Genomic DNA, 23940 nt, shown 5'->3' on the forward strand with positions numbered 1-23940 from the left:
GTTTCCTGCTGGTAGAAAAACAACATTTTTCACTTTAGAAAAGAAAGGAAGGCACAAACTGTAATTACAAATTAGCTCGTTTAGGTTGTAAACAAGAGTGACTCCAGAGACGTTTCATAGTAATAATTTCAGCAACAGGGTGAATTTAGTCCCTGACTGGATTAGTTTGTGTCATTTTTGTGACGAGTTTGAGATGAATTTGTGAAGATGTAAAAATCTGAAGCACAAGGTCCAGTTTTCTCTGATCTCACTACGGTAAAGAATCCATCCAATATTCATGAATCCAGATCTGATTAAATTCCCTTTCTTGGTGGACTGACCTCTGGTCCCATTTTTTTTTTCAACCAAACCCATCCATGACTGTTGAATTAATTCTACCAAAAATTAATTTAATTGCTGTTTTTGCCATACAGTATAAAGCACCTTGAGGCGACTGTTGGCAGTAAACAACTGGAGATAAATTATCTGGATTTCAGGAGTGGGACCACACTTCCAAACATGCACCTTCTGGGTATTATGTATACCCCCCCCCCCCCCCCCCCCCCCCCCCCCGGCAAGCTGCTCGTTCTCGTTTGTTTAACTTCTTCACTTTTCATTAGTACATGAGGATCTGCCAGGCCCAGGAGCTGCCACCAGTCCCCATTGAGGCCTTCCCCAAACCGCAGCTCATTTCTTGATTAAGCGATTCGCCTTTATCTCCTAAACAACATTAGCAAATCTAAAATGAGGACGTGGGCCCAGCTAATGAAATAAAACTGAATTGAAAGGCTTAACTTTTTGGAAAACATCGGTGCTGCAAAGATCAAACAAAGTTCCAGGACACAGGAAATGGATAAAAAATATGTTTTCAAAAAAGATTAACATGGCTCATGGGCTAACCAAAACAAATATGGCAAAGTGAAAGTTATGGAACGTGTAGAAAACCTCCCATACATCTAGTTTTCAGCACCAATCAGTTTACCTTCTCTGGACTCAAATAAATAGGGCTGTAAATCCTGGAGCCATTGCTTCTGCAGCTAAATCCCTGCATTTTTGGTTCTTAGTGTGTTACATTGGGATTGTTGCACAAACATGATGGTGGTTTCTTTAGAGAGCAGCAGAAAAAATCTGTGTTAGCTGCTTGCTGTGGCCTGTGAACCAACATCTCATATTCGTGAAGGTGTCAGCCATGCTTCTCTTTATCGATTGCTGAAACGCGGCTCTGTTATTGCCCGGGATGCTACAGTGTTTGTTTACTGCGGCGCGCCAGCTATTTTATCTGCCCTGTGACAGGAAGTGTGTGTTTTATGTGTGTAGTTTGTGTCCTAGGTTTATACCTGCCTCTTTTGTTTACTTTTGCACTCTATGGCGTTATTATTTGTCCTAGAAATGTGTGTGTTTTTGTGCGTGGGTGTGGGTGTGTTAGTGTATGTGTGTTTGGCACACTTATGCTTCCAGCATAATAATAAGACAGGGAAGACAAAATGTGGCTGACAGATAAAGAAAGAAACAAGACCACAACACATCAGATGCACTAACTGCATCACCTTCCTGCTAGTTGACTTTTCTTTTTCATTTGCCTGAATTATGACACCTGGGTCAAAATCAGAACCCTAGAAGTAGAAGCTTTATGTTTCTGTGCAATGAGATCATGTGAACAGTTATGTGAACATGTGAAGTTCACCAGGGAAGATACAAAGGAAAATGGTTTACCATTTCTGGACTGTGCTGTGCACATTGAGGAGAGTGGAAACCTCAACATTAAAGTTACCGGAAGCCCACACACACAGAGCAGTACTTACTCTTTGACTCCCACCACCTACTGGAATACAAACTTGGAGTAATCAGGACCCTACACCACCAGGCAGAAAACATTCCCTCTAAGCCAGGAGGGAAAGAAAAGGAACACATGTAAAGGAACCTTTTAAAATATGTGGTTATCCTAATTGGGCTTTCATTAAATCTGCAATGATGCACAGTAAAGAAGGTCAGACACCAACTAGGGAGAATCAGAAGGACAAATAGAACAACATTGTCATTCCTTATGTAGCAGGTTTATCAGAGAAACTGAGGAGAGTCTTCTCCAAGTACGACATCCCAGTGTACTTCAGACCCAACCACACACTCAGACACAAACTGGTTCATCCCAAAGACAAAACTCCCAAACTGAACAATGTAGTGTGTGCTGTACAGTGTGTCTAGGAGGGCCCAGACCTCTACATTGGAGAGACCAAACAGCCACTTCATAAACGCATGGCACAACATAGAAGAGCCACCTCAACGGGACAAGACTTGGCTGTCCATCTGCATCTAAAGGTCAAAGGTCACTCTTTTGAGGATGCCAATGTTCACATGTTGGACAGATAAGACAGATGGTTTGAAAGAGGAGTGAAAGAAGCATCTATGTCCACTGTGAACGACCATCTTTGAACAGAGGCGGTGGTTTACGACACCAACTGTCTGCCATCTATAATCCAGTTTTGAGATCCTTCCCAGCCTCCTTAATGCCCACTCACATTTTGCGTCAGTTGATCTCAATGGGTCACATGATAGGGTGGGTGCAAGCTCTCACAGTGGTTTCACTCGAAACCTCTATTGATAATCACCTACAGCCTTTTTCACACCCCGACTCGTGTGATGAGGCACATCACCAGTAGTGGGTCAATGATTCTCTTAAGGGACACCCCCACTAAAGAGTACCTGGGACTCTCCATCATTTGGTCTTAGAACCTCGCTGATGAGAGGTGAAAAAACTTAAAGAAGTCCAGTCGCTTCTCTTTCCAAGCTCCTTAGAGTTTTTAACAATCATGTCACTTTTTAATTGTTTTGGTGCATTTTTGGCTCCAGGCAACAGGTGAGCTGCTGTATTGAGTATTAAGTAATTGAGCAATTTTAAGCAGCAGGTGCTTTTGTCTAGCTTTGGGATCCTTTGCATGCCAGCAATCTTACTTTGGGGAAACACCAATTGAGTGTTGAAAGTCTGGCAGTCATCCACGGTCGGACATCGAAGCAGGGAAGGTTTCCCTGGCGTGGCAAGCAGCCAGATACAGTAGCTGTTTTCAATTTGCAAAATATACTACTATTTCTGGTCCTGTTGGCTCCACTCTGGGACTCGCACATTTTTCAGTTTGTTACACCCTGATGTTGCAGCAAGTCTGCCGGCACTGATCACTCCTACCAACTAATTCATTGACTACCAGCTCATCACACTCTAATTCTTGGCCCTTAAGTGTCACATAATAACACACTGAGTAAACACTTAGCAGCATTTTCCCTTTTTTGCCTTGGTGCACAAATGGACTGCAAAAGAGCTCGCTCTCTGCTGACATAATTACCATTGGAGCAAAAATGAACTCTGCAGGTGTTTCCAGGTAGGGTGGAAGACTTTTGGCTTGTAGGTGTGATGAAATGTATCAATACAAAACTCTTTTCCAGGGTTTAATCACATAATTGCCTAAAATTAACAAAACGTTAAAAGTTAAAAAAAAAAAAAAAAAGCTAAATGAAAGTGGAAATCCAATTTGCTAGTATGTAATTTGTCATTAATGCAGCACTGCTCTTTGAAAAAATAGTATTGGAATTTCACAAACTCACATCACGAGGGAGAAATGAGTGATGTGAAAATGCAAAAAGTTATTTTGGAATTGCTGAGTGATGAATCGAGACACAATGGACAGAAAATCACATCAGCTGTCATTAAATAATGAAATTAAATTAAGAATGTCGGACCAAAATGACACTAGTCTGTTGTCGTCCACAGGGCACAATGGCATAGATACATGTATGTATCAAACAGTGAAGTCAGTGTAATCTCTTTGAAAGTTCAGATAGTTTTTTCTGACTTATTATTATAATGATCTCAATGAAAAGCACATTACTTGTGATTACTGAATCAGCTTGTTTATGACAAGGGATGAAGTGAACTAACAACATGGAGCTGGAAATGAGCATCTTAGTCATCTTTAACCAGACATCCTTACTCCTGGCCTGTAACTGACTTCTGATCAAATCTGCGAGCAAAGATTGTTCCCATCGAATAAAACCTATGTTCTCAGTTACGCTATACTCCTACATAACAGTAAAGTATTGTAAGGTAAAAAACATTGAAACGGTAAAAAAAAAAAAAAAAACATCCTAATCATCCGATAATCCTTTATGAGCAATAGTTGGTGACAGTGAGGAGGAAGAACTCTCCTTTGTAAAGGAAGAGACCCTAGACTCAGGGATGGGACAGCCATCTAACACGACTGCTTGGGGGGATTGAGGGCAAAACGCAAACTGCAGAGAGAGACGACACTGAGTTGGGAGTGACAAACACTCCCTAACCTGCTGTAACCAGGAGCATCAGGGCGCAGACACTGAAGGGCACCTTGTGTCTAAATGCCAGCAGCTTTGACAGAACGAGAACAGCCTGATGCATCTTTAAAAAAACAACACTCTGTGGCATAACACTCACCTCTCTCCATCATTATGGAGTTTGCTTTCATCTACCAGCTGGCTGCTTTGGCTTTCTGAACCGTTCTCTCTTCCCTCCTTCCTGTTTCTCTCCCTCTCTCTCACATACACTTCCTTTTCTCTTCCTTTTGTGCACACCAATCAATAATCCAATCTATACACCCTTTACCTTGGAGAGAGTAATCCTCATCACTACCTCAGGAAAGATACACGGGCTGCTGAAGTCTTGGCAAGCCGTCGCTTCATCAGCCCACGCAACCACTGAGACGTTTAAATTCCCATACTTTTAAAAGCTGTATGTTCTCTGTCTTAACATTTAATTTACCCTGGCAGCTCCTTTAAACTCTTTGGTATTTACCAAGACACTTGGAAGAGTAAAGAACGCACAATTACAGGGGCTGGAATACCACATATGAGGTACTAAAATCTGAAAGGATTAAAGTAGCCAGTGATAAAACCTATCAGAGCACAAAATGATATTCTGTGCTTGTGTGCTGGAGGAACAAGCACTAAAGGCACATCAGTAGAAACCTGTAGAGTGTGCCAGGTTCTCAATAGAAATATTAGCCACTGATTCTCTCAGTGGTTTTCTATAGGTGCAGTGGAGACAAATCCTTTACAGCCAAACAGTGAAACAAAGCAATTTCTTTTCATTGATCTGTTTACTTTGGTTAAGTGTCTCAGGACATTAAGGCAGAAGAGAAGCTGGCTCAGTATTGAGGATGCTGCACTGTGAGAAACCACTTTCTGAGCTTATGATTGAAAGGTGCATTTTAGAGAGTCTGTCCCAAGGATGTGTTCAAGATGCTAATATGTGTGTAATTTTCTGTTCAGGCCGTCTCCTCATCACATTTTCTTGATTGTTGCAGGGCAGCTGAACTCCTCCACGACCCCATGAGTTTGGTTTGGGTAAGTAAAATGGCTTTGTGCGTTTGTGCATGAGTAAGCTGTGTTGTCACGCATATGCTCGTAGAAGCGCCGTCTGCAGTACGCAAAGTTTTAATGTGCAGTCGCTTTATGCATGAACAAATGCTTTATGAGGAGAGATCCTGCCACACATACTCACACACACACACACACACACACACACACACACACACACACACACACACACACACACACACACACACACACACACACACACGAGTCCCAGTGAGCGAGTCACAAAGAGGCTGCTTTGTTACTGAAGCCAGCTCGCCCTGTTCACTGGTTTTATTCCTTCACTCTGAATACTGAACATCTCACTGCCGTCATCCAAGCCAGGAAACCCAGGACTGCTCTGTGTGTGTGTGTGTGTGTGTGTGTGTGTGTGTGTGTGTGCGTGCGTGCGTGTTTGTGTGGATGAAAGTTGTGTTTTTTTTTTTGAACAAATAGAAAATGTGTGCGAGTCATCCCTCCAGGCTGCGTGTGATGTAGCAGCATGTATCAGGAGAACAGGGACTTGTTGCCAACAATCAACAGGCTGTTTCCTCCATGTTTGTGCCATTTTTCTCTTTTTTAAATGCTCCATTCAGTAAAACACCTTCACACATGACCTCATGTTTGCAGTACTGGCCCAGTGGAAATAAGTAAAAGTGTTTGGAGAAAGTGACAGCTGTATGTTCTTTTGCCTTTAAGTTTTCCTTATAAAACTGCCAACAGCCAAATGTCACCTGAACAAAGAAGGTGACACTATGATGCTCTTCTCTAATTCAGTCCCTTTTAATGCAGGCTGATGTTGGATGATGCTAGATTGCAACGTAAAAACAAAAAGATCAAAGCAAATCAAGAAAACACAGTGAAAATACGAAACAGCAAAAAGGAAGGATTTGTTGTTCCCGAGTGTTACTGGTTTCTGCATCTAGTTGTGTTGTATCTGCAGTGTTGTTGAATTGAAGAAGTTTTTTCAATTTGCTTTTGATCACTGTAGTGATCAAATTTGAGTTCTGAATAAGATTCCTTTAATGTGGCAACAGTTATGAATGGTCACAAATCAACCATTTCCGTCTATTCGTAGAGGAAAGAAGAGTCCACGACTGTCAACTACAAGTAGTGAAGTGTCATCACAAACCCAGGACACTCTTGCTGTGAGGTGACAGTGCTAACCACGGCACTGCTGTGCTGTAATAGCTATAATCTGCATTGATCCCTAAACAGTCACCACACCAACTTTCAAACACAGCAAACAGGTGTTTGAGTTAGAGATGCACTGATACGGTACTGTGGTGCAGTGGCTGGCACTGTTGCCCTGCAGCCAGAAGGTTTCTCGTTTCAGCATCCTGATTGGTTCAGGCCTTTCTGGGTGGAGTCTGCAGGTTCTTCCTGCGCTTGTGTGGGTTTCTTCTGGATACTCGTGCTTCCTCCAACAGTCCAAAAACAAGCCTGTTAGATTAACCTCCTAGGACCTGGCGTCCACATATGTGGACATCACATTTTGGGTTATTTAGACTAAAATACTCAATTTTGCTCTACATGGGCCTGATATCCACTTACGAGGACATTATACTGCTACTGTTCTATCTATCTTATAATTTTAAACGAATATCCTCATATGTGGCTCTTATTTTTCTTAAAAACAAAAATAAGGTTGAAAAAAAATCTGGTAATTCTTTGTTTTTACATTCATCGGGCCCCAATATGCCCAAATATCAAAGAGAAATTAAAAATGCATGCCGTGGAAGAGTTTGGGTCTTAGGAGGTTAAATGTGGAGACAGGTAAAGTGTTTAAAGTTTATAGAATGTGTTAAGCGTACTGTATTAATCTAAATAATGATTGTAAAATGTTTGAGCTGTCAGTAAGTGAGAAGTGATATAAACGCTTGTCCATTTTCATTTTTTCTCCCATTTCTGATTATCTTTAAATTAAAAAATGAGATGCATGATTCATCTTCTTTAAATCTACGAGACATTGGCCATTCAGTTAAAATGTATACAGTATTCCCCCAAATTATTTTGTAAATGTTTGCATCATACTATCATACTAAGCTGTGTTTAGCTTCTTTTAGTATTTCATCTAAACCAGCTGCAACAGCAGATCTGAGCTGATTGTGTTGAAGATGAATCCATTTAATGCTGAACAATAATTACTTTTATGGGAATCACTGCAGCACAAAAAAAGACTTCCTAATGCAAAGCTATTGGATCAATGAAACAGCAGATGGCTGCAGTGCAATCAGAATTATAATTAAAACAGAAACAGTCACAGCCCAGCGCATGTTCCATTTTGTTTCAGAGAAAAGAAGATACACTGGGTTTACATTAATCAAGGTGTTTACCCAGCAAGTGAATCAGCTGACAGCGCATCAGTGCATCTCTAAATTTAATCAATCTCTAACCTCTTATTTAAAAAAGCAACATCAAGGAAGACTTTTCTCACAGAATTTGTGTTTTCTTTCTTTATAATTTTTTTTCATCATCCGTGTCTTCTTGGTCTCTCTGGCCTATACCGCCTCTGTTTTTCACCGTTTCTCTTTCTGGTTCCAGAAATGTTGCTGTTATTTCAAAAAAGTAGTCAACCTCGTGCACTTTATATCAGTGATTATACTTCTCTGTCCTTCCTCCTTCTTTTCCACCATCCATGAAATGTAATGGAGACAGTGATTAGGGACAGCTCAAAGTATGAGATATATTTTTGACTGGGGAATCACCTGTAACGATGTGGGCAGTGGTCCAGTAGGATGAGATGCCAGTGAAAGTGGCCATTTCCTCTCCATTGTCGCACACATTGATTATTTTTATGCCCGGTTGAATTATCTCATCCTCATTAATACTTTATTACTTTCATTTGATCACATTTTATTACACCTCTGAGCAACATTTCTTCCTTCAGTCGATATGTCTGCTCTAGGTGTTTGCGTCCAAGCTTGTGCCCTGTGTGAGAGGTCTGTTTGAAATATAAATTTAATTTATCTGTGATTATCACTTCATTAACCCCATAAAGGTAAAATAGATGAAGTCTCTTTGAGTTAAAAGTGTGGTTTCTGTCCTTCTCCCTGTTTTGCAGTAGGCTGTAGAATGTTTGGATACTTTATACCACTTTGTACTTGATACGATAGGGGAAATTACTCTTGCAGCAGTAGCAGAACAATACAAACGGTATAATTAAAATACCAATGATCTCAGACATGCCCAGGGCTTCTGCACGCACTAGAAATTAAAAAAATAACTTTTTTATAAGTAGAAGTACTATATGGCCTAAGTGAAGGCCTAATAATTTTTATATATGAGAGTGAGCATGTGCTGATGAGGGATAATGGATATATTGAACCATGGATGTCAAAGACGGTGCTGGCAGGAGGAAAAGATGAAGGCCTCAGAGAAGATTCATGGATGCAGTGAAGGAGGACATGCAGATGGTTGGTGTGATGCCAGATAGGGTGAGATGGAAAGAATAAGAACAAGATCAAATTAAATAACAAAAAATAATAAGGTCCAACTGTGTAATATGGAATTCTAACAAGTAGAAGTGCAAATGACATTAAGAAATCTGTATATTATAAAGTAACATCAGCAAGAAGGTTTAACACATTTTTTTCTTTTTACTTTTTAAAAATTTAAATTGTTTTTTAAAAAATATGATCTGATTACTGATTCAATACATCCCAGTGAGTGTGGAGCGTGACTTTGAGACTGCATCCAGAGCAACAGCATCAGCAGCACTAATATGTGTCCCACCTACACCAATATCTTTGGACTACAACAATATTCATTTCACAGCACAATGCTCTACTGCATGAGCATGTGGATATGTAACTTAATGCATTTACTCAACTGAAGCTCGCTTTAATGTTATTATACTCCAGGTATTTTTATTTCTTCTATTCTACGACCTTCCTGCATGTAAGGCCACATATTTTAAAGCTTGGTTTCTTCGTCTGTTGCAGATTTTAACATTTGGATTTACTCATGCAAGCTGCACTATTATTAAAGATAAAACTACCCAGCACTATACAAGTACTTAAAATCATCTCCAGCTGCAACATTAAAGAGAGATACACATAAATAAATAATTATGACCCGGTTGTATAATATTAATTTACGTGTTCTTGCATAATACTGAAGTACTATAGGGGTAAAGACACTGAATACTGCTTGCATTTCTTCATAAAACATTTGTTGAACACGAAACCATGTTAGTCTCTTGTTTATGCAGGTTACAGTAATACATCTGTATCGAGGCTTCGCCTGAAAATCGTACTTTTCGTTCCAGCACTGGATTTCTATCTAAGCAGTTGTTCTATTTTGCAGAGTGCCCCCTACTTTAAGTTTGAATGTGCCGCTCACTGACAAAATCCTGGGAATGCCTGAGACTGTGTGTCACAAAATGTTTGTTTTAATCAAACACACGCCCACATTAACAAGATTTTTATTAACTATGCAACATGAAACCTGATCCATCATGACTTCTGCTTTTTTTGGGGCCTCCCTGTAAACCCGTACCTCAAAGGCTGCCATTATATTATGAGCCTTGAATCTCCACCACTGCTTTCCTCTACAAAATTATTAAGGTACATTCTAAGATTGTCCTTCGGTGTCCCTGCATCAGCCACCCCCCACATGCAGCTTCCTTTAATCACATACACATTGTTTGCCAGAGGTTTCATATTTCCATTGGTTTCCTGTCTGCCTGTTTCTAGAATATAAATGGCAGCACCTGCGGGATTTGAACCTGTAACCTTGTTACCTCCAGGGACTAAATCCTGCCTCTGAGCCTGAATGTTATTACCCGACAATCCGATCCATTACTTTCACTGAACAACACAGACTGTTGCACACCAGTAGCTTCGGGATGCTGGGTGAAGATGATTGAAGCATAATCAATATTTTATTAGAAAGGCTGACACCCCCTCTATGTGTGAAAAACACACAAAATCAATAAGTCTAGATTTGTGGCATGTTGGTCACAGGTCTTTGTTTGGATTCAGTCTTGGCAAAATCCTCCAATTCGTCCCATTAAAAATGTGAAAAATAAATAAGATTAAAATAATGTAACCTGTGAAACCAACTATTTACTAATTTAGTATTTATTAACAGTACAGCAGTGTGAAAAAAGAGTCATTTGCCAAGTCATAAAAAATTTAATGCAATAGCTGTAATATTTTAAAGACCATTTTGATGATTTGTTGAGGAATAATTTGGTTTTCTAGTGAACCATGTTATGTATACAGCAGCGATTTGTTTTGAGGCACAGGGTTATTTTAATATTAGATTTCTTTATAATAATGAGGTATATTTAATGGTGTTGCATGCATTAGAAAGAGCGTGCATGGAATGAAAAGATAAACGGACAGCAATTTTTCTCTTGCTCCTGTAAACATTGCACGAAGCAAAGAAGTGAGTATTTTTCTGTGGCAGAGGCACAAAAACATCTCGGTGCTTGTTCCCAAACAGGCACAAATGTTACGAATAGACTTGAACTGGAGCCTCACATGAGCACAGTCGGTTGGCTCTCTGGAAGTTACTGCAGCCAAGACATATTTTCCATTTTATGTCTTTTACCAGGGCAGACAATTTTATTTTACTCTAATGCCAAAACCTTTCCTCCTACCAGCATCAATTTGGCCATGCTTTAATAGTTTGGGGAATATGTTTCCCAGGGAAGTGATAAGAAGTGACCAAAAAAATCTGAATGTGGAGCTTACTGATCCCACAGTGAGAGGAAATCCTTCCCCACCTTTAATCTTGCTATTTTATATTATGAAAGAGAACAGGGAACAGTGCTGTTCCACTGATTTTTATAGATGAAATGACAGATGGTCAGGTCGGGGACGGATATTGTATTAAATGTGCTCAGAGTAAAAAAGCTCTATATACTGTACATAGCACTCCATTCATGTATGCACAAGAATTCTCTTATGCAATTTAGTGCATGTACGTGTTGAGAGAAGATGTCGCTCATACTGCATACCTCTGCATTCTGCACATGTGAGCAAACTACAGAAAAGCGAGTTTAGAGGCTTCACGATGTGATTAGATGATAAATGTATTTGCAGTCTCACTCTGACTGAAAGTGAAGCGTATGTCAGAGCTGTGGGCACCGGTAAAGCGATATTTCTGTAGTAGTTACTGTATCTTGCCGTTCTTCTGTAAACATTGCTTTTTGATTAATGTGTAGGTCAGTTCTGTTTGATTAGTCATTTTTAAAGCCAGGGTCGATTCTTTGTGAGATTTTAAATAGTTTCAGCTGACACTTTCATTCTGTCACTCAGTCGACTGCAGAGTGACTTTTTTGTGCATCATTGCAGATTATTTAAACTTCATTAGTGCTCAGTTTGACCAACTTCCTGTCACATTCCAAGCGAATATAACAGTCGAGAAGCAGATACCAGCATGTGTTTCCCACCATGCTGAGCCAACACACAGTGTGTGTGACATGAATAGTCCTGTGTCCATAAATGGTTCAGTGTTCCTGCTGTGTGTGGTCTCTAATGGCTTCTGCCTGGATACAGCGGTGGGTGGATGCTAAGGCAGAGGGGAGGAGTGTGTGGGTGGGTGGAAGGTGGTGAATAATAATTGGCTTTATATAAGTGGACCAAAGGGGAGTTGAAGATCCCGGCGTGTGCGTGTTTGAGAGACAGTGATCCATTACAAGTATATAAATGCTGATGACTTTAAAAGGACTTCGTCTGCACGTGTGTTTGTTTAGTAATGTCCATGTCACCTCCAGTCCTGTGTCCCGTCTCACCCACTATGTTCTATGTTTACCTGAATGAACTTCTTTGGTTCATTTGGTTTACTTGGTCTGAGGCACCAACACACACTGAGTGGTGTGTTGCTTGTAAGCTTACAGTTGAAGGTGGTAATTGGATGAAATATTATGATCTTCAAGGTAAAATAATACATTCTGTTTGTTTTTCATTCTGTTATATTTCCCTTCTATCTTTCACTTCATGAAAAATTGCTTTCTTTCCTCACCATCATATTTCCAACTGTTCCAGACTTTTCAGCCCACTGAATACCTCTTATCATTTGATACACAATCACACCCACACCCCAGTCACCTGCTGGTCTGCATTCATGCTGTGTTTAACTTTCCAGCCACCAGAAGCCTTCTGTTTGTAACTTTTTCCCCATGTTTGACTCCAATGCTCTTATTTTTACTTTTCCTGAACATCTCAGCCTCTCTCTTTCTTTCTTGTTCACTCTTACTCGTGATCACACACGATTTTTATAAAGCACTCTGTGGAGCACAGTGGGGTTCATGATTTCATGTGTTCTGCAGCCTAATTGGAGTCTTCACACCATCCTTTCACACGGCTTGATTGACAGATTTATTATTTACTTAACAGATTCACAGTGACAGCTGTCATTAAAGAAGCCTTGGAAATCTTTGCTTAGACAAAAATGAACATGTTTAGGGCTCAAGAAAAAACAGTGTTTGGGATTCAGTGCCTTCTTTTACAGCAGTCACCAGATTATAGCATCATTTCATAGATGATAAGGGCACATTTATTCAGAGGTCTTAGTGCATCATCAGGATGGCTGATAAATCCTCCTTGTTGTCCCTTTTTTTTCTCTGTTTTTCTGCCACAGGCCTGATATCAAACTTTTCTCCTCTCCCCCCTCATTTCACATATTCCTCTATTCCTCCTTCCTTCACTCTGTTTGGTGACCATCACTTCCTCCTCCTTCTGTTTTTTTTCTTGTTCTTGCAGCTTATGATTTCACTCTTCTCTCCAAACTACAACCTCCTCTGCAGAGCAGCTTTATCAGCCCACACCCAAAATCTTTTCCTCATCCTCTTCCATCCCTTCATCACTCCAGCTGCACAGTCCTAATGATGCTGGTGGGTATTAATCAGTCATTGTAAAGATGATGTAAACCAGTGTCAATAAAAAAATCAGGTTGAGCTCCAGACTGATATGCCTTTCTGAGAATGAACCTACTTTGTTATAAATGAAAAACAGAAAATGAGCATGATTAATGTTTAGCATAAAAAACTGCTCCCATGAATCTTCGACAACATGTCAATAAGACAAATGGGATATTTGCCAACAGCAACATTCCCCCTGTGTCAAAACCTCATGGGCGCCCTATGTGCTGGACACTAACACACATATATTTACGTGTGTAATTAAACTGAGAAATATTCTCAAAACTGTATCGTGATTTGTCAAGAAAAATTATGACGCAGCAGCATTTATAACTGTAAATAAACAAAGGACATTTTCCATCCTTGTTTTCTGAGCTACTGTCACTGATGACACACTTCCTACTATGAATTATAGCTTTATGGTCCAATAGTAGTGTCAAAGCATACATTTAATGTAAGCACAGAAGTAGCCCAGGTAGTATTTTTCCCTGTAAAAGTACAACATGAAGACTCGACACCTTCATTCACCTTTTGCTCTTCCTGTCATGAAGTAAAGCAAGTGAGTGCTCAGTGCAAACAAGTCATTTGTTTGCATATTGGTTTATTTTTGCCTCGAGAGGTGAAACACGTTTCTTGTTTCCACATTTAACGGACTCATCACTGGAGGCTGATACACAGCTCTTTCTCTCAGACATGCCCAGGGCTTCTGCACGCACTAGAAAACATACACACGGCGTTGCTATGGAAATGATATCGTGATTTGACATTTTAATAATTTTGTTATAACAATTTTACTATACTGTCCAGTGTTATTATGAACAATATGATATGGGGCAGTCATAGTCCTATTAAATATATAGTCATGTAAATTTAGGTATCCGTCTATTCTTCTGTTCACATAAAGGTTTACCTGTGCTTACCTGGTGCTTTCATGGGTTCTCTGGGTATTTCAGCTTCCTCCTACAGTACAAACACGGGCTCATTAGGTTACTTGTTGTTTCTAAATTGGCTGCGGATGTGAAAGTGAGCATAAATGTTAGCTTCTTTTAGCCCTGTGGCAGGCTGGGGACTCTTGGATATGCATTTAAAAACATAGATAAATAAATTGATTTGATTTGATAGATGGATGCTCATAAATTGTATGCATTTGAAGTTTGAGCTGCTGAGAAACTGAAACAATCTGTGTTGCTGTTCCTCAGGCTGTAGGAAAATGTGACTGATTCTTCATGTTTTCTTCACTTTGTGTAATTGCTGATTTCATGAAATCATTTAAGGAAAAAACAGGCTGCTCATTGAATGGGGAAAATAATTTTACCACATATGTGGCTTTTGTCGTTGCAGTGCTGCCAACCAATGAGCCGCAGCACATTTCACAAGTGTCCTAGAAGTGTCTCTCTGCTGCGTGTCCATTACAGCTGCACAGAGTGTGTGAGGAAGGCAGGAAGGCAGACAGGAACAGCATAGGGAATGCTGTCAATTCTCAAAATAAAAGACCCTGTGCAGGCTGAAGGCTCTGCTTCTGAAGTGCTCCCAGTGTGATTTGAAGCCATGTGAAGTACGGAACAAACAGACGTCACAGGCACACACCAAGTGTATTTCAAGAATTAGGATGTTAATTCTTAGCTCTTATGTCAGATTACCTTGGTAATCACCAAATGAAGGCTGACTTTGGTGCTCAAGCCAGGCACCCCAGTACAATTCATTCAGTGAAGCAAAAAACCAGTTTAGCCTGATTCATGTTTGTCTTTGTTTGTGTGTGCACATCCCGAGCTTCTTGTTTCAGATCTTAAAAGGTGACAGCTGATGTAGACTGCGATTACCAAGGAGCGGAGGTGGTGGTATTTTGGTATTTGATAAGCACACACACACAAACACATACACAATGTAATGAGGAGAGCATTAGCTGGCATGCAGGGAAGGCAGAGCCACTGTAATTATAGAGAGCGGCCAGGGACGGGAGATGGATGGCTCTCAGTGAGACACACAAACACACAATGAACTTTGTTAAGAGAAAAAGTGCGAGAGAGGCAGCGTCGCGAGAATAAAAAGGATGAGGAGAGGGAGGGAACTTTGCTCTTTTTTCCCTGAGTATCCACCATATTCATTTATTGTATGTACGAGTGAGATTTTCTTACCTTTTTTCAGCGTATCGGTACAATGACAGAGTAAAGAGCATGCTTTATGTTTCTGGTTAGGCACACTGTGCAGTCACGCAGCTCATTTCCTTTCTGTCACTAAGGTCTGATTTGCCAGCTGCTGTTTTGAGGCTGAGCGAATTAAATAAATTACAACAAATATGATTGTCAACGATTCTTTTGGGATTTGATCCCACTTTATAGTTAAGCTGTTAATGTGAGTTAAGTGAACTGATGTAAAATTCAGTCTTTACAAATTGTCCAGTGATCACATGGTGCCCGAATAAGCTCATCTGTCTGAACAAAAGAGAAACAGAAACTGTTTCTTTTTCTCATAGAACAGCACGAATCTTTAGAAAAGACTAAGACGACTGAAATACAGTGCTTTTATGGTTTTAACAGCTCTGTGCTGTTACAGGGGATCTGTGAAGCTCATTTCTAGCTTTATATTATTCTTGGACTGTAATCTTGGAGTAGGACAGCTTTGTATATTTTACAGTTAAAAAAAATTACAATCTAATACTGTGAAATCTTCAAGATGCAGTTTTAATCCAGCTTTCCTTTGATTATCTGTCTCTTATCAACAGAAAGTTTGAGCAGGTTGATAGCACTTCTGTGCTCACAGCCAAAGATGACTATATTAGGAACATCCTCTCCTGCTGAAATTAGTGAGAGCCAAGAGTAGAAAATACCACATGAAACCGAGTGTTTGAAACAGTCTGAAGGCTGAGCCTTTGGCTCATTACATTGGGCTGATTCTCTGAAATTGTGTTCTGCTTTAATATGAACATTTGCCACTGGAAAAGAATACAACTAAAAATAAGGAAAATACACCAATAACTTTAAAATGTCATCATGAAATGGGCAAATATTGATAAGTAAATGCAGTGGATAAATGCAGCCTCTCTTGTGGTCATTCCACAAACTTTTACCTGTATTTACCCAAAACCCTGTTCAAAGATGACAAGTCTGTAGAACATGAGCCACAAACAGAAACCAGAAGCCTTTGTTACCAAAAATCTTTCCCTTCCTCTTAAAGATTGCTTTAGTGCATTTATCCAATATTAGAAATTTACATTTTATTAATGCTGTTTTAGATACGTTACCACTTATGATAGTGGCATATCCTTTATCAGTATTTCTATTAGGAACGTTTATAGTTACAGTAACTGCATAAATACACAAAGTGCTCGCGCCTCACTGAGATGGCAAAAAGACCAAAACAATATGTAACACGCCAGATGTAAGAAGGCATTTGTTATGTGTGTCAGAACAGAAAGTTGCTGAATGTCGACAGCAGGAAGATGATGGAATGGTCTCAGCCTGGTGCACCAACGTTAATGGTCTTTAAACTTTGACTCATAAGTCATCCACCGCACGGCGGAGGGAGTGACCTGGCAGCACAGTTGGCGGAGAGGAAGAACGTGCCTTTGCATTTTCAGCTGCAGACAAAGGTGTGAAAAAAAAGTGGTACATCAAAAAATACATGGAGAAGCAAATATCTGATCCTTTTTATCCTAGTGTAGGTAAAGGCAACATACTTTAAAAGCACTATTTTTAAAAAAATGGTCTTAATCATTTCTGAAGCATGTCTGCAGTAGACGTTAACTCTGCTACTCTCGTATCTCACAAATATGAGAGTAATATAACTTACTTACTTGGTTGTCTTTGGCAAAGACGTGCAGAAATGGCTACTCGTCTTTAATACAGCATTACAATTGGAGCATCACAGAATGTTTTTTATTTCTGTAGATCTTATGACAAACCAAGTATCAAATTACAGCATGTCCTCTGCACCCATCCTGTCACTGGTAGATATTGTTGCTCTATAGAAAGCTAATAATAATATAATAGAACACACTGTGATGTACATGAATTACAATATCTTTGTGAAATAATTTTAGAAGCACATTTTTTTAATATATTAAAGCTGTTTGCTTCAAGTTGGAACTCGCTGCATTGATACTATTTTAATTAATACTTTAAGTTCTAGGCCTACAAAATAAAAAATCTCAAGTTATATATTATTAACAGTGAATTCTCCATTTTGAACAGCTAGGAGTGTGTTTTGGGAGAGCTTTTTTTGTCCCTTGTTATTAATTTATTTGGCATTATTTTGTTCCCAAAGCCTATCTTTAAATTAACCGTGTTTCTTCTGTCTGAATATTTTTCTTCATTTTATGATTCCTACTATTTCGATTCACGTAATGTGTCTGATGTGTTATATTACTGCTGTATGTATAAATATGCCTCAGAGCTAGGCTGTGTGTAGTGTTTATTGGTTAACATATTAAAAAATGAGAATATTCCTTCTCAGCTCTACAAAATAATAGCTGATATGTTAATACCCTTAAAAATGGTCACACCTCAAGCTGAGAATCAGTTTAATGAGGTTGGGTATGCACAGCTACACAGACGTCACATTCGTGAAAGAGTCGCAGAGAAGGGCCCTATAAATAAAAAAATAATAATTTTTAATATACAGGCGTCCATTCTAGATTGACCTGAATTGCCTTCATTGTTAATACATAAAATGAAATCAAAATGCTTCCCTACAGTGCAACTGAAGACACATGATGTTGATTGGAACATGGATAACTAAAGCATACAATAGAATCTATGATAGATAAAGATGTGAAAACCCTGTATGTATGTTAACAAAGTACAGGGGCATGGCAGGAAGATGGGTGGCAATTTAGTGTTTTTTCTTATTTAGCATGTTTATTGCATGGGGGAAGCAACTGTTACTTAATCTGGATGTGTGTACTCTGGTTGAACTGTAACATCTGCCAGAGGTTAACAGTTCAAAGAGATGATGGCTAGGGTGGGTGAAGTCCTTAATGATGTTGGCAGCATGAGATGACAGTCTCCTCCAGAGGATGTTGTGGGCAGTCAGTGATTTTCTGCGGTCTTCCTTATCCGCAGCCGAGCAGCCTGCATACCACACAGACATGCTAGTAGCCCTGTTAGCATGTTAGCTAATGGCCACCCAGTAGAAGGCCACCAGAAGCTTTCCCTCTCTGTGTTGCGTCTCCTGGGCATACCCAGGAACTGAGCGTGCTATTGATAATTCGAGTAGTGCTGGCTGACCATGAGAGGTCCTCAGACACAACAACCCCCGAGACCTTGAATGCCTGCACCCTCTCCACACATCTCCCCGTGGAGAAAAGGTCCAGAACAGTGACTCATTTCCTCCTATTGTCCAGTACTGACACTGGCAGTCTTTTTAATCCCATCCCTCTGGGCTGACTCATCTCCTCCTGTGATCAACCCAATGACAGTTGTGTTGTCAGCCAATTTAATTATGATGTTGGACAAGTGGACCGGTATGCAGTCAAGAATGTAAAAGAAATAGAGGGTTGGACTCAGCACACAGCTTTGGGGTCCACTAGTGCTTAGTATGATGGAGGAGGAGAGGTGGGGTCTTTTTATGACTCTCAATGGGCGGTTAGTGAAGAAGTCTTTGATCCAGGGGCACATGGAGGGGTCTAAGATGTCACTGATCATCATACAGATTATGATTATGATACTAATTCCAGTCCTATACTCACATAGCTTTGTGTTCTAGGTGGTTTAGTTGCCATGGATTACTATAGCAGTAGCATCTTCTGTGGGTCGGTTAGCTCTGTAAGCACACTATGTGGGTCAAATGTGGGACAGTGGTTGGTTTTAATGTGATGCAGGACTATTTCCTCAGAGTACTTCATGATCATTGGAACAAGTACAATGGGTCTATAATCAATTAAGTCCACAGATTGTGGCTTTTGGTGAACAGGGATTACGATGGCTGGTTAGTGCATGTCAGGGGCCTTTGCTAGGATTTGACTGACCTTTTCCTTCCAAAGAGACATAAGAACACCGCCACTGGTTTATCAGCAGACACTGAATCAATTCAATTCAAATCAACGTAAATTATATTCCCACAGAGAATACATAACAATAAAAACTTGAAAAACTTGACTTGAAACTTTAATTAAACTGAAATGCAATGTATATCAAAATATTATTTTACCAATCAAATTAAGAGCAATAAAAGTATAAACTATGAGTCATGAGTGAAAGAATAAAAAGGTCAACCTCAAACACTCAATAGTTGAAATGCAGAATGATTGAATGAATTAAAATAAATATAAAATAAATGACTACTAATATGATTAGAAAGACGCAGAAGCTTGATGATAACACTGGTATCAAAAAGTAGGTAAAAAGAGGCCATTTTTCTTAAAATAACCCAGGTGCATTCCTTATGTTTGCATGAAGAACACAAACAAAAAGTGAGCACAACTGATTGACAGGGTGCAGGATTTTTTGCGTCACGTCTTTAAAGTGCAACATAACCACATAAAACATCTACTCCAGCTGCTGCTTCACCATGGACATGGAAGTTATAAAATAAACTGATTTTACAGCTCATCACCCCACCGTCAGGGGTAAAGACACATGGAACCTAAAAAAGAAGAAGTCAAGTTATTTTAAAAGGATGCATTATCTCCCCAGGGGATACAGATGGTTGATCACAGTCAAGCTTCTTGGATTCATATTAGAAACCATTTCACCTTATGAGGGTCTCGTGTGTTTTCATGCATGATGCAGTTTGGTCAGCCCACCCGAGGCAGACAGCAGCAAAGATTGTATTATCGGTTTTGGACGACACACGGCAAGTGATGGTAAAAACAACAAGTGGCATGTCAACAGTAAAATTATTCAGCCCTGCAGGGATTCAAATGTATGGGGTCAGAGTCATTGGATAAATTCTGCTTTTCCTTCTCTTTGCTTTCAGTATTCACAGAATGATGCAAAGAGACAGAAAGCTCATCAACCTGCTGAAGATGAATTGATTGATAAGGGAGATCTGAAAGTGCTCTTTATGGCCATCATTAATAGTTTTTCTTGACTTGAGGTTTACAAGAGTTTCAAATAGAGGAGATAGGTATGTTAAATTTCCATGTACAACATTTGGACAGAACACTTTGGTTGGGCAGCAGGGAATTATAATTTTATACCAGAAAACATCAGAGTACTCTGAGACATTAGTTTGAAAATTTAAAGAGTCACAGTAAATGTGAGGAGTATGAAGACGACTGTGTAGCTTTGGTTCACATGGTTCCAAATTCCTTGCACCCAAGAATATTTTTCTGTATGATTTTAGGTTTGTTGATGAAATTTTCTTTTTTGTTATTATTATTATTTGTAAGGTGGGGTTTTTTATATGAGATGCTAAATTTTTACAGTTGATTGTTATCTTTTGTTACACTATATCATCTGTCCATTTCCCTGTGGCTCAGTCACGCTGGAGTAAAATTGGGATAGCAGGCTCCTTGCCACTCAGAAGGATATGACTGCACTTAATTTTTTTTGACAATGGTAAATAGTTGTGGTGACCACAACTACTTACCTCACCCTCTGGGCATTGTCCATTCCATCTCTAAAATTATTTTTAAAGACAGACACCAACACCTAGCAATTAACATGAGTTATTCTGCAGCCGGGGACTCAACTCAGCTGGTTGTATTGTGGTTATATTCCCGTTAGGGTTAGGGTTGGGTTAGGGTTGCTAACCAACCTAACAATCAGTCTTTGGGTTGTTGGTGGGGGGTACCGGAGCTGCAGGAACAACATGCAAACTTCACACACAAAGGTTTCAACTGGAAGAGTCCAACCAGGAATCTTGTAACTGTGAGGGGACCGTGATAACCACAGCATCTCCACTGGTATATGTGTTGTGTTGTTCCTGCCCAAAAGTCACAGAAAGATTGGGAGGGAAGGCAATGATGCATAAAATGTTAAGTTCAATCCAGGTTCCTGTACTAAGTGTCTCTACAGGGAATGAACACTAGCATTTTATACATATAATTATGTTCCCAACTCATTCTGGAAACACATCAGAAATCACAGTGTGATTAGAACAGCTTCCTGTCCAGGGTCCTGCCTTTTGTTCAGTGTCTGGGTTGTTCTCCTGAGTAGCAGTTAAAAGGACGATTAATGTCTCTGAAAATCAGGCTTTCCAAACAGTACTTTCATACCTTTGGATGAAACTCAAGGTTGACTAAATGACAACAACAAAAGAGTTATAAAAAATTATGACACATGATTTCATCTCCGACAACAATGCTTACTTAACTGTGTCCTCGTGAAATCTAAGGGGAAATCAGTGAAAGTGAAGCATCTGTTTGGGCTGCACAGCTGGAGCGTGTCGATGACGGTTTTTAATATACTCAAAAAGTCTATTTTTAAACTGCTTCCATGTGTTTGCTCTGTGCAGTCGCTGTGAACACACTGAAGTTGAAGTCAGATGTTTGTCCTTGAATCTCATTGTCATCAAATCATCCGGCAGCTAATCCGTCGTGTACTGAAGTTTGATGGCCCAGTCACTGTGTTTCAGTCTATCTGCCACACTCAAAGTGTGTTCCCTTAATAAAGTTAATAATACGTGTTAAACAATGGCAGGTCATTAAAAGTCAAACAGTGATAACTGCAGCAAATTACCGAGATGCACATAAACATGAACTTGATGACGGATCCCTCCAGGTTCCTTCCATTTGTTTTCCAATTAAAATGATCTTTCTTTCCCTTTATTCAACTGTAATGTTTATACATTGTAAAACCCCTCAAGGAACATTTAATTCATCATATTAGCGCCTATAAAACTGGCTGAGCTTAACTGCTGCCCTGATTTTAGTTATAAACCTCAGCACGGTCACCTTCTGTTTTAGCATGAACGCTTCCTCACGTTTTCCCGCTGGCTTATGTTTGAAGCAAACATTTATCTGTTTACAGTCACTGAGAAAAGCAAATGTGTACTTATTCCGACACTGTAGCTTAACAAACAGCAGTAAACAAACTCGATTATTATTTAATCACAGAGCTTTTTGTGATTTTGTTTTTTTCCTTTGAGTATTTTTCAGTGTAAATGTTAATAAATTCCTTTCATATTTGTTAAGCTTTGCATTGTATACAATACAAATGGCCTCCCTTAGAAAATTAAAGTACATGTGGCACGTCATGGCTTCCACTGTTAAAACAAATGCGGTAACAGTTAATATGGAAACAAGAATGTAATCACTCCTGCAAAATCCAAAACTGTTTGTTTCTCTCTATTTGCTTTATCCACATGTGCAGTAGGTTATGTTCCTGTACATTAACAATGGATTTAAATGTCTTTTTTAGTAAAAGGTAAATTACATTTTTATTTCCTTTCATAGGTCTTGTGTGCATCAGAGTTTACCTATCTACGAGATCTTGTACATGCAAGTAGCACAGCAGTCGACCTATTATTTAATATTTAAATAGTTTTCTGGTCCCAGGTTTTCAGTTTTAGGAAATAGTAATATAAGATGTGTAATTTGCATTTTGCAGCCCTCGTCCTGGTTATTACATTATAACATTAATTACACCATTATAATACACCAACTGATATTTTCCTATTATTATGAAGTTCCTACAATAATTCAGTGTATTATAACTTTGATGCACAGATATTATCATTTTATTGTTAACAGGTTATCATTTTCAACCCAAATATTACTGTACTGTTCCTAATTATTAATTATTGTTGATACAAAATCATTAAAAGATATTACTTACATTTTACTGTGGTAATCAAGTGGTAATTACATGCTGTTTCTTCATTGTTACCTTCATTACCACATTATTTCTGAGCTATAATAGAAAGTGGTGCCAGAAAATGAAGGTGTTGATAGAAGCTGTGGGACAAAATGTTTCTTGGTTGTGTTATCAAAGCTGCAGAAGAGCTGGAAAGATGTGAGCACACAGAGGGAGGGGACGCTCTGGGCGTGTAAGTAAAATGGGTATTTTTAGTTTTGTCCTATATTTTTCTCTGGGGTTGATTTCATGTTTACAGTTGTAAGAAAAATTTACTGAACACAAGATACAAGAGGAGGAGCTGAAGGGAAAGAAAAGCAAAGCAAAAGAGATTTTAAATTAATTGGATAACATTCCAGGTATAAACGAGCCTTACTGAAAAAAGCCACTGATTCATTGACTAGTAACAGTGATTCAGGTAGATCACTTTGAAAAAACTCTATCAAGAGTTCATTAACTTCACAGAAAACACCTCCTCTGTATAATTCCATCCATCCATTCGATTATACTTATCCGTGTCAGTGTCGGGGTGTGGGGCTACACCCTGGGCAGGTCCCAGGTCTGTTGCAGGGCCCTCTGTATAAATACCTTTGGATAATCTCAGTGTGCTCTGAAGCAACTGAGAAGGATGATTGTCACTTCGAATTTGTCTTTTATAACATTTTTAATACAACCTGATGTTCAAGTGTTACATATTCACATATTCCAGCTATGTGAAGCAGGAAACTCGTGTTCCCGTTAATACAGCTGAACAGCTTGCTGTTAACACCACACAGACAGACATTAACAGGATGATTGTCAAACTGCAGGAAGTCACAGCAAATGTGACACGAAAGAGCAGGTAGAAAAATATTAAATGAAGCTAATTTTATTTTGGTTAAATGAATCAACTTTGCTCGACTCTGTTGGGTTGACATTAAGATTCTGTCCACATGCACGCAGGTAGTTTGGTAATTGTCATTTCCCCCAATATTTTGG

At 39.3% G+C, this 23940-nt stretch overlaps 1 protein-coding gene and 1 pseudogene across 2 annotated transcripts in view; both read left to right on the plus strand.

The window, feature by feature from the left end:
- Positions 1 to 23940, plus strand: part of slc8a2b (solute carrier family 8 member 2b) — a 201268-nt gene that overhangs the window by 52068 nt on the left and 125260 nt on the right. For both annotated transcript variants that reach the window (XM_084951825.1, XM_084951824.1), the window contains exon 2: positions 5304 to 5343. The gene's annotated coding sequence lies outside the window, so the exon portion shown is untranslated. The remainder of the gene's footprint in view (positions 1 to 5303; positions 5344 to 23940) is intronic.
- On the plus strand, positions 553 to 5262 carry LOC146372891 (uncharacterized; annotated as a pseudogene).

Source organism: Perissodus microlepis, chromosome 14 (assembly GCF_051167445.1).
Source record: "Perissodus microlepis isolate ML-2025 ecotype Zambia chromosome 14, ASM5116744v1, whole genome shotgun sequence".
Classification (NCBI taxonomy): Eukaryota; Metazoa; Chordata; class Actinopteri; order Cichliformes; family Cichlidae; genus Perissodus; species Perissodus microlepis.